Raw genomic sequence first — 12,076 nt, forward strand, 5'->3', positions numbered from 1 at the left:
GCTCCCAGCTACTTGCAAGCGAATGACACTAGCCAATGTCTCCAGACCCAGAAACAACCCTAGGAACCTCCATCTTGCAGTGTCCAGTTATGCCTGCTGGACGCTGCAAGGTTATATAAGTTCATCAATTTAACAAAGAAATTGATATGTACCAGGCTTGTTCTCCCAAGGGGAGTCTCTGACACGCTGCAAACCAAATGCACTGCTTCAGGTAGAATAAACAAACAGATTTATTAACTATAAAGGTAGATATAAGTGATTATAAATCAAAGCATAACAGGTCACATTTGGTCAAATGAAATAAAAGAAAAACACATTCTAAGCTTATCTTAACACTTCCAATGTCCTTACAAACTTAGATGGTTCTCACCACAGGCTGGCTCTTCAGCCAGGCTCTCCCATTTGATCAGTGGTTCAGTTGCGTGGTGGTGGTGGTGTCTGTAGATGTAGGCGGAAGAGAGAGAGCATGGCAAAATGTCTCTCTTTTATCATGACCTTTCTTTCCTCCTGGCTTTGCCGCCCTCCCCCGCCCCCTCCAGAGTCAGGTGAACATTACCTCATTGCAGTCCCAAACTGACCAAATGAAGGGGGTGACTCCCTCCAGGGTCTAACAGATTCTTTTGTTGCTGCCTGAGCCAGTGTCCATTGTTCCTGTGAGGCTGGGCTGGGTTTGTCCCATCCATGCCCTGACGAGGTGTGAACTGCCTCTCTGTTCTTCGAGAGTTTTTCAATGGGCTTGCTTTAAGCCATGAGGATACATTTTCAGCCTCATAACTATATACATGAAATTATAATCTATAACCTTACTATATAACATTACTGTAACAGGTTTCAGAGTAACAGCCTGTTAGTCTGTATTTGAAAAAAGAAAAGGAGTACTTGTGGCACCTTAGAGACTAACCAATTTATTTGAGCATAAGCTTTCGTGAGCTACAGCTCACTTCATCGGATGCATACTGTGGAAAATACAGAAGACGTTTTTATACACACAAACCATGAAAAAATGGGTGATTATCACTACAAAAGGTTTTCTCTCCCCTCACCCCACTCTCCTGCTGGTAATAGCTTATGTAAAGTGATCACTCTCCTTACAATGTGTATGATAATCAAGGTTGGCCATTTCCAGCACAAATCCAGGTTTTCTCCCCGCCCCCCCCCCCCACACACAAACCCACTCTCCTGTTGGTAATAGCTTATCTAAAGTGATCACTCTCCTTACAATGTGTATGATAATCAAGGTGGGCCATTTCCAGCACAAATCCAGGGTTTAACAAGAATGTCTGAGGGGGGGGGGAGGAAAAAACAAGGGGAAATAGGTTACCTTGCATAATGACTTAGCCACTCCCAGTCTCTATTCAAGCCTAAGTTAATTGTATCCAATTTGCAAATTAATTCCAATTCAGCAGTCTCTCACTGGAGTCTGGATTTGAAGTTTTTCTATTGTAATATCGCAACTTTCATGTCTGTAATCGCGTGACCAGAGAGATTGAGAGTTCTCCGACTGGTTTATGAATGTTATAATTCTTGACATCTGATTTGTGTCCATTTATTCTTTTACGTAGAGACTGTCCAGTTTGACGAATGGACATGGCAGAGGGGCATTGCTGGCACATGATGGCATATATCACATTGGTAGATGTGCAGGTGAACGAGCCTCTGATAGTGTGGCTGATGTTATTAGGCCCTGTGATGGTGTCCCCTGAATAGATATGTGGGCACAGTTGGCAATGGGCTTTGTTGCAAGGATAGGTTCCTGGGTTAGTGGTTCTGTTGTGTGGTATGTAGTTGCTGGTGAGTATTCGCTTCAGGTTGGGGGGCTGTCTGTAGGCAAGGACTGGCCTGTCTCCCAAGATTTGTGAGAGTGTTGGGTCATCCTTCAGGATAGGTTGTAGATCCTTGATAATGTGTTGGAGGGGTTTTAGGTGGGGGCTGAAGGTGATGGCTAGTGGCATTCTGTTATTTTCTTTGTTAGGCCTGTCCTGTAGTAGGTGACTTCTGGGAACTCTTCTGGCTCTATCAATCTGTTTCTTCACTTCTGCAGGTGGGTATTGTAGTTGTAAGAATGCTTGATAGAGATCTTGTAGGTGTTTGTCTCTGTCTGAGGGGTTGGAGCAAATGCGGTTGTATCGCAGAGCTTGGCTGTAGACAATGGATCGTGTGGTGTGGTCAGGGTGAAAGCTGGAGGCATGTAGGTAGGAATAGCGGTCAGTAGGTTTCCGGTATAGGGTGGTGTTTATGTGACCATCGTTTATTAGCACTATCGTGTCCAGGAAGTGGATCTCTTGTGTGGACTGGTCCAGGCTGAGGTTGATGGTGGGATGGAAATTGTTGAAATCATGGTGGAATTCCTCAAGAGCTTCTTTTCCATGGGTCCAGATGATGAAGATGTCATCAATATAGCGCAAGTAGTGTAGGGGCGTTAGGGGACGAGCGCTGAGGAAGCGTTGTTCTAAGTCAGCCATAAAAATTTTGGCATACTGTGGGGCCATGTGGGTACCCATAGCAGTGCCACTGATTTGAAGGTATACATTGTCCCCAAATGTAAAATAGTTATGGGTAAGGACAAAGTCACAAAGTTCAGCTACCAGGTTAGCTGTGACATTATCGGGGATAGTGTTCTTGACGGCTTGTAGTCCATCTTTGTGTGGAATGTTGGTGTAGAGGGCTTCTACATCCATAGTGGCCAGGATGGTGTTATCAGGAAGATCACCGATGGATTGTAGTTTCCTCAGGAAGTCAGTGGTGTCTCTGTCAAGGTTCCTCCCCCACTCTGAACTCTAGGGTACAGATGTGGGGACCTGCATGAAAAACCTCCTAAGCTTATCTTTACCAGCTTAGGTCAAAACTTCCCCAAGGTACAAAATATTCCACCCGTTGTCCTTGGACTGGCCGCTACCACCACCAAACTAATACTGGTTACTGGGGAAGAGCTGTTTGGACGCGTCCTTCCCCCCAAAATACTTCCCAAAACCTTGCACCCCACTTCCTGGACAAGGTTTGGTAAAAAGCCTCACCAATTTGCCTAGGTGACTACAGACCCAGACCCTTGGATCTTAAGAACAATGAACAATCCTCCCAACACTTGCACCCCCCCTTTCCTAGGAAATGTTGGATAAAAAGCCTCACCAATTTGCATAGGTGACCACAGACCCAAACCCTTGGATCTGAGAACAATGAAAAAGCATTCAGTTTTTTACAAGAAGACTTTTAATAAAAAAAATAAAAGTAAATAGAAATAAAGAAATCCCCCCTGTAAAATCAGGATGGTAGATATCTTACAGGGTAATTAGATTCAAAAACATAGAGAACCCCTCTAGGCAAAACCTTAAGTTACAAAAAAGATACACAGACAGAAATAGTTATTCTATTCAGCACAATTCTTTTCTCAGCCATTTAAAGAAATCATAATCTAACACATACCTAGCTAGATTACTTACTAAAAGTTCTAAGACTCCATTCCTGGTCTATCCCCGGCAAAGACCAGCATATAGACAGACTATAGACAGACACACAGACCCTTTGTTTCTCTCCCTCCTCCCAGCTTTTGAAAGTATCTTGTCTCCTCATTGGTCATTTTGGTCAGGTGCCAGCGAGGTTACCTTTAGCTTCTTAACCCTTTACAGGTGAGAGAAGCTTTCCCCTGGCCAGGAGGGATTTCAAAGGGGTTTACCCTTCCCTTTATATTTATGACAGTCTCAAAGGTAGCTGGGAGTGCTGGTAGCGTAGGGCCTGAGGAGGGAGTCTACATAGCCAGACAATCCTGCTGTCAGGGTGCCAATGCCTGAGATGATGGGGCGCCCAGGATGTCCAGGTTTATGGATCTTGGGTAGTAGATAGTGTAACCCTTCTGCCCGTCAGAGTTGGCAGCAACAAGGGCCGGGTTCAATATCTAGGGGTTCCATTCCAATAACACAATGCAAACCGGCTCGAGCCCCCACCCAGTGACCTGGGACAAATATATACCACCCCCGCTGGGCGCCTCCAAGAGGCAATACTTCCCCTCTCGCAAGCACATAGTCTGAGTGTAGCAAAAGTCTTTTAATAACAGAGAGAAAGAATGTGGCATTATGTTGGGGAAACACCACCAACAGGATTCATAACACAACCCATGAGCAAAAAAACCCACCCCAGGCAAATTGGGGCATGCCCTTTTCCCTTTGGTTCTTGAGTCCAGCAACCCCAAATCACCCAAAGTCCCAAAAGTCCAATGCCCCAAAAGTCTCTGTCCCTGGTCAGGGCAGCCCCAGAGTTCGAAAGTTTATCTGCGGAGCTTTACCTCCCAACCTGGGTGGGAATGGGACGGGGGTAAGAGGCACCTTACGTGATCTGAAGCTGACTGCCCCATAGCTCCATAGCGGCGCTACACTCCGCCAGCCGCCCCACAAACTCCTTCGCTCAGCTGCGCTCCGCTCCGCCAGCCGCCCCACGAACTCCTTCGCTCAGCTGCGCTCCGCTCCGCCAGCCGCCCCACGAACTCCTTCACTCAGCTCCATGGCCCACAAGCAGCTCCTGCCATCCACACACTGCGCCGCGTCGAACTGCTTCACCAGCCGTCCCGCAAACTGCTCCACAATATATCTTCAGGCTCCCCCACTACTTAACACAACACTCAGTGATTTCAGCTCTTAGGTGAATTCAGCTTATAATAGGGGAGCCCCAGTGCTGGTGCACTGTCAGCCCAAAGTGAGCTCAGCAGCCTATAACTAGACTTCTAATGAAATCAAAATTGGCTCTGATATTCCACAGTGGAGAGAGGAGGAAGTGCAATTAGCATGTAAGGCCCTCACCAAGGGGCCCATGCCACCAAGTATTAGTACTTGTCCCCAGCCTCTCTCCATTCACACAGTTTTGGAACCCATGACCCTTGCCTAGCGAGTGCTACTTAGTTGATGGTGAATCCCTCCATCATAACAAAAGGCCACATACAGTTCCAAACACAGTTCCCATAATCAGGGTAATAACAATTTATTCTTCCTGCCCCAATAACAGAGACACTGGGGATCCCACAGCAGCCAAAGTGACCATTTGGGCAGCTATGGTCTCATTCTAGGCGTGGTGGGTGTGCCTATGCAAATGAGATCGGCCCCTGAAGTTCTTTTCCACAACTTGCCACACCTCACCACCAGATGTCAGGGTGGAGCTCATCCTGACACTGCTTACATCAGAATATCCCAGGTCGGGGTTCCAGGGGTGTGTCTGTGCGGATTTGATCTTGTGCTTTTTCACGAAGTTTCTTGAGCAAATGCTGTAGTTGCTTTTGGTAACTCTCAGTGGGATCATAGGGTAATGGCTTGTAGAAAGTGGTGTTGGAGAGCTGCCGAGCAGCCTCTTGTTCATATTCCGACCTATTCATGATGACAACAGCACCTCATTTGTCAGCCTTTTTGATTATGATGTCAGAGTTGTTTCTGAGGCTGTGGGTGGCATTGTGTTCTGCACGGCTGAGGTTGTGGGGCAAGTGATGCTGCTTTTCCACAATTTCAGCCCGTGCACGTCGGCAGAAGCACTCTATGTAGAAGTCCAGTCTGCTGTCTCGACCTTCAGGAGGAGTCCACCTAGAATCCTTCTTTTTGTAGTGTTGGTAGGGAGGTCTTTGTGGATTAGTATGTTGTTCAGAGGTGTATTGGAAATATTCCTTGAGTCGGAGACGTCGAAAATAGGACTCTAGGTCACCACAGAACTGTATCATGTTCATGGAGGTGGAGGGCAGAAGGATTTGTGCTGGAAATGGCCCACCTTGATTATCATACACATTGTAAGGAGAGTGATCACTTTAGATAAGCTATTACCAACAGGACAGTGGGGTGAGGGGAGAGAAAACCTTTTGTAGTGATAATCACCCATTTTTTCATGGTTTGTGTGTATAAAAACGTCTTCTGTATTTTCCACAGTATGCATCTGATGAAGTGAGCTGTAGCTCACAAAAACTTATGCTCAAATAAATTGGTTAGTCTCTAAGGTGCCACAAGTACTCCTTTTCTTATTACTGTAACAATTACTGTAACATCACTATAACAACCTCGCTCAGTGCATTATGAGCCTTCCGAAGACACCCAACATGACAAATTTTGCATTGGATACCACACAATCATTTTCTAAAGATGAACATGGAGGTGTAGGGTGTTCCTCCGAAATACAGAGCATCACAACCATGATATGCATGTGTGATGGCGTGTCTATCCCGCACAGGTGAACATAGGATTAATGGGAGTCAGAGCTCAATTAGCCCACCTGTGATTGCCCCTGGAGGGTGGGACAGGCCTAGTTAATGAGGAAACCTAGCTGGAGAAGCGTTGATTTTTATTATAACCAGAGGAAGTCTGAAGCAGATGGGGGCTGCAGGGAGAGAGGACAAAACTCTACAACCACTCTCCTGATAGCAGGGAGTGAAAAAAACTATAAGGAACAGGAAGACTCTTGCTAGGTGATGAGAGAACCCAGGAAAAACTTGATAGGAAGAAGTCCAGGGAGGTGGTAGCAAGAAGGAAGGGGAGAGAACCTTGTCTGCCTGTCCTAGAATCCCTAGACTTTTGCAACCCTGTGTAGATAGCAGGCCTAAGTTCCCGTACCAGCCAATGGTAAGGTGGCATGAAGCCTCTAAGAAGGTGAGATGGGCTACTGGAAGCCCTGAGAAAAGTCTGTATGAATCATTTGGCCCAGAACTGAGGGAAGCAGACCAGACGGAGGGTTTTTTGGATTTTTTTCAGGACTTCCTGTTATCCTGAAAGGTGGGGGCTGGCCAGCAGGCCTAGTCATGAGAAGAGGTGGACTACCATGGGACAGGAGCAACTATTGGCAGGGGCCACTAAAGAGGAGAGAGCCTTCTATGCCACATCCAGCTGGGAGGAAGGTCTTTAGCAGTGAGTCCACTCTTTTACAAAGCGTTAACACAGCCTTATCATACAAAGTTTGCTATGTTACCAGTGTTTAGTGCAGTAGAATTTTATATCTATGTGTGAAATTTAATCCCCAGGGCAACCCGTTCTTTAAAGTTGTTGTATGTTAGGACTGACCTCCACAGCCACCTCTATATGTAAAATTCTGTTGTACTGATCCCTGCCACCACAGGGCTATTTGTGTTACTTTCTCTCCTAGTAGACCTAATGTATAAAAGCAAGAAGATCCCAAAATAGTTGTACTGGTGCTGGTTCAGGTTTGATGTGCCTGTAAAGGCAAAGGCTGACTGACCACAGCAGATGCATTGTCACATGAGCAATAGTAATTCCTGTGCCGATCATAGCCACCTTTGTTCTAGACACTTCCCTATTGCTATCCATTTTGTTCTTGAAGTTTGCCCAGGTTTTTTTTGTTTGTTTGCTTCTTTCTTTCTTTTAAAACTTCCACCAGATCTTCAAGTTTACAAACAAACTCACTCGCTCCTTCACAATATCGGACTGAATTTAAAAGCCTGTCCTGGATTCATTCTGAGAAATATTCTATGAATTTACCATGATAAGGATAAAACCAAAACAGCACCATTAGATTTACAATAAAAGCATCTCTTCGTAGTGAACTATGAAAAGTCTTTTTCCCTGTTCAGATCCCACTAAAGTATAATTTAGTATACCCTGTTAGGAAGTCATTACATAATATAGATTCTGTTAGAAATTCCACTGTTCACTGAGCTATAAGTTTTAAGAAGCTGTGACATTTGTTGTCATGCTGACTTCTTGAAGCAGTATTACCTGGGCTGCGTTCTGCCAAGGCTAAAACACGGCCAGCTAATATAATTTCAGGCTTGCTAGCCTGCCTCGTGATGGGGCATTTTAATTGTATTTAACTAGATTGAGTCAACATAATTGTGAAAACACACCCTTTTTGCTCATCAAGGCAGAGCCTTGGTGTGACAGCCACATGGAGTATATGTGAATTTCATAAAGGGTGAAATTATACTCATAAAGGTTAATAGGGAAAAACAGCTTATAAAGCAATTGACAACCAACAATGCATACAAAAAATAGGAAACTCAAAATATTCTTAGCTAGTTGTTACCTCACCTTCTCTATTTAAAAAGAAACAAAACTTCTTCGAAATACTATCATATTCTGGATCCATCGATCAGAAACCTATTATGAGCTGTAGTTTTGTGGATCTTTACTAATTTCTCCATGGACTTCAGAGGACTGCTGTTGATATTAATAACTGGATAGACATGCACATCCACTGGTGTGGGTTGATAGCAGTATAGGTTTATAACAGGAAGGGAAGCATGGCAATATTAGAAGAATATTCCCAGAAAGGAAGAAACAAAATGTAGCTAAAAATTAGTTGTACTAATGCATCTTGTATACTTATATACTATGATATTTGTGTATCTTTATTACTTATTTGATAAACACAGAAAATACAATTTCATAAATAAATGAGTCAAGTTTCCAAACTTGCTTTTTAACATCATAAAAACCTAATGGCTCTTTAATAGTCTTTAATAAAAATACTGAACTTTAAGCCAATGCTTAATAGTACCTAAGTACCTGGTAATTATAAATATACAATGACTTCAAGTAAAGTTTGTACAAAGAAGCACAGAACAGCCTCCAGTATTCACATGCCTTTCCAAAATGGATGTATCAAATAACTGCACATGAAGGTCAATCTTTTGCAAATATGAGTTGCATGGATTTTAGCAGTGCCATTGTTACTAGTGTGACTAAGTTCCTGCTCTCCCTTGGTGGGTCTTGCGCTTATTGGCGGATTTGCTCGCCTTGGAGCTTCACTGCAGCCCTCAGCTTGGCCGTTTTTCTGAACCCACAGTCCAGGTCGACTCCTCCTGTGTCTGCCCAGGAATTGGGAGGATTTGGGGGGAACCCGGGCCCGCCCTCTACTCCGGGTTCCAGCCCAGGCTCTGTGGATTGCAGCTGTCTAGAGTGCCTTCTGGAACAGCTGTGCGACAGCTACAACTCCCTGGGCTACTTCCCCATGGCCTCCTCCCAACACCTTCTTTATCCTCACCATAGGACCTTCTTTCTGGTGTCTGATAATGCTTGTACTCCTCAGTCCTCCAACAGTCCGCGCTCTCGCTCTCGCTCTCAGCTCCTAGTGCCTCTTGCTCCCAGCTCCTCACACGCACACCATAAATGAGCTCCTTTTTAAAACCCAGGTGCCCTGATTAGCCTGCCTTAATTGATTCTAGGAGCTTCTTGATTGGCTGCAGGTGTTCTAATCAGCCTGTCTTAATTGTCTCCAGAAGGTTCCTGATTGTTCTGGAACCTTCCCCTGTTACCTTACTCAGGGAAAAGGGACCTACTTAGCCTGGGGCTAATATATCTGCCTTCTATTACTCTCCCGTAGCCATCTGGCCCAACCCTGTCACACTAGGTTTAGTGGCAGCAGTGTGACAAAGAGTATATCGACACAGCAAAGAAAAACCCACATCTGGCCTGTGCCAGTTGACTCAGGCTTAGATTGTGGGGCTGTTTCATTGCTGTGTGGGACTTCTGGGCTCAGCCTAACTTGGCTTTTCCATTTTAGTTTTACTGTCCATTGTAATGAACTGTGAGGAAATCTAGGCAAGCTGGCTGTATCTTTGTGTGATGCTGTATTTGGCTGCTCTAATCATCCTCAGTATTTTGCTTTAGGACAAGACCCACCCCTCAAAATTAGCAAAGAATATCAATTTTTAAAAATGGAGACTGTTCTGGGAAACTTAAATTACAAATCCCAAGCGCTCTGAAATGAAGAATAAGGAAATTACTTTCTCCCTTTGGACATGACCTTTCACTTTGAATGGATTCCACAGAATACAAAGAAGAATCATCTTTTATTTAAACAGGAAGCAACTGGAGGTAGTTTGGGACTCCTGGGAATATTTAAACACACACTGAGAAAGAAATTGAAAGCACGAGGATTTCAAGGACAGAACATCAGTGATCTTTGCCTTTAATGTGATACCTAGCCCTTCTGACACAGTGAGCAAAAAATAGCATTTATCCTTTCATCAACACATAGCAATAGTAATGAAGCTGTCTGTGTAAAAGGCTGAAAATAGAGACAGTGCAACTCTTCTGGCTTTCTGAAAGGACTGAACACTGCTGGTGGATTCCATTAAAAGTTGCATTAGGGTAATTTAATTCGTTTAGACCAGTTCCATTCACAACTCCTCCTTTCTTCCACCCTACAGTTTGTTGAATCAATAGCCATTAGAGTGAATCAGACTCAACTCTGGGTATATGCATTTGCAAAACTGACTCAGTGCAGTCAGTGTAGATGTCTACTTAAGGAAAAATAGAGAGTCAGGTTTGGATTCTAAGCAGAGCTGGGCAAGATGTTCATAGCAAAACCAGAACCTGAAAGTAAAACCTTCAGGGTATATGCTGCACACCAGAAGAGATGTATATACATCCAGAAGAGACCAATCCTGTGAACCAAAGACTTGATGCTGCTCCTGTTGAAGACAATGGGAGTTTTGCACTAGCTTCAATGAGAGTAGGAGCAGGCCTCCAAAATGCTTTGTTAAATTGAAGTAATAGAACTTAATGCTTATGCGCTTAAAGTTAAGCATGTAGATAATTCTCCATAGAATTGGGGACCAAGATAGATGAAGAAAGGTTCAAAAGGATAGGGCCATGCAAAAAATATTGTGCAACCGGTCAAAAATGTTTTTCATGATTTTGTGATTGTTTTATTCTATTTTCTTATGAATTTTCCCAAGCAAATTGTTTCGCCTGCAAATGAGAGAAGAATTTGGTGGGCTTCCAGGTGGAATTTTGCCTGTTTTTGCCATGTATATGTGTGTGCAGGGGAAGAATACTTTAACAGAATTTGGCAAAATATTGCACTTATCCAAATTTGCAGGTTCTGATGCAATAAACATCAATAAACATGCAAATTTGTTTTCACATGAAAACACTTGCAAATGCTGGCAACTGATTGTTTCACACAGTTCCAGGTTTCCAAGCTTACATCAGGCCTGATTCTTTACTCTTTGCAGTACTTTTACACTGACATATATCCAGTGATTTCATTGGAGTTACTTCCTGTTTACACCTTTGTACTGTAAGTGAGAGAAGAATTGGGCTCATCTTGTATAAAGTTCTTCTATTTGATAACAATAAGTGCCATACATTCAAATCAAAATACTAATATGAATTGTATTGTAAATACAGTCAAATTAAAAACTAGTTATTGGGCCAAGTTCATCCTATTGCAACTCTACTGACTCGAATGGAGTTATACCAATGTGAGTTTGACCTACTCAGATCTGATTCTCTTCTCAGCTTCAGTAATATAAAACAGAAGTAATTCCAGACATTAACAGTTACTGTTGTAAAACTGGTGTAAGTGACAAGAGACTCAGATGTACTGTGCCAGAACCTCAGCTGGTGTAAATCATTGAAGTCAATTGATTTTTGATTTCTACTGGCTGAAGATCTAACCTACTATGTTTAACTTTTATACTGCACTGAAATCTGTTAGTGTTTCAATTCCTCTCCAGTAAAGAACGGGTTGTACTATCTGCAAGCAGAACAAGCACAGGGGGCCTCTTTCTAGGTCTTCTCCCACTCGTACGTAAGCTGCTGCTACTGTTCCAATCATCTGTCCTTTCAACTAAATGACAAACCACTCTATTCTGCAATCAGCAGGCAGCCTACACATGTGCTGGCTTATTTGCTTTACATAGACCCAACATGCCACCTCACAATTACAGATAGTACAACCCGTTCTTTACTGGAGAGGAGGCTATGGAACTTGGGGAGGAGGGTGTTTGGTTACACAGGGGCTGTAGCGGTGGTCTGTGCTCCTGCTGCCTTTCCTGCAGCTCAACCATACGCTGGAGCATATTGGTTTGATCCTCCAGCAGCCTCAGCATTGAGTCCTGCCTCCTCTCATCATGCTGCTGCCACCTTTCAGCTTCAGCCCTTTCCTCAGCCCGCCGCTTACTCTCTTCAGCCCGCCACCTCTCCTCCCGTTCATTTTGTGCTTTCCTGCACTCTGACACTGTCTGCCTTCACGCATTCGTCTGTGCTCTGTCAGTGTGGGAGGACAGCATGAGCTCAGAGAACATTTAATCACTAGTGCATTTTTTTTGCCTTCTGATCTTCACTAGCCTCTGGGAGGGAGAAGATCCTGTGATCCT

Source organism: Lepidochelys kempii, chromosome 3 (genome assembly GCF_965140285.1).
Source record: "Lepidochelys kempii isolate rLepKem1 chromosome 3, rLepKem1.hap1, whole genome shotgun sequence".
Lineage (NCBI taxonomy): Eukaryota > Metazoa > Chordata > Testudines > Cheloniidae > Lepidochelys > Lepidochelys kempii.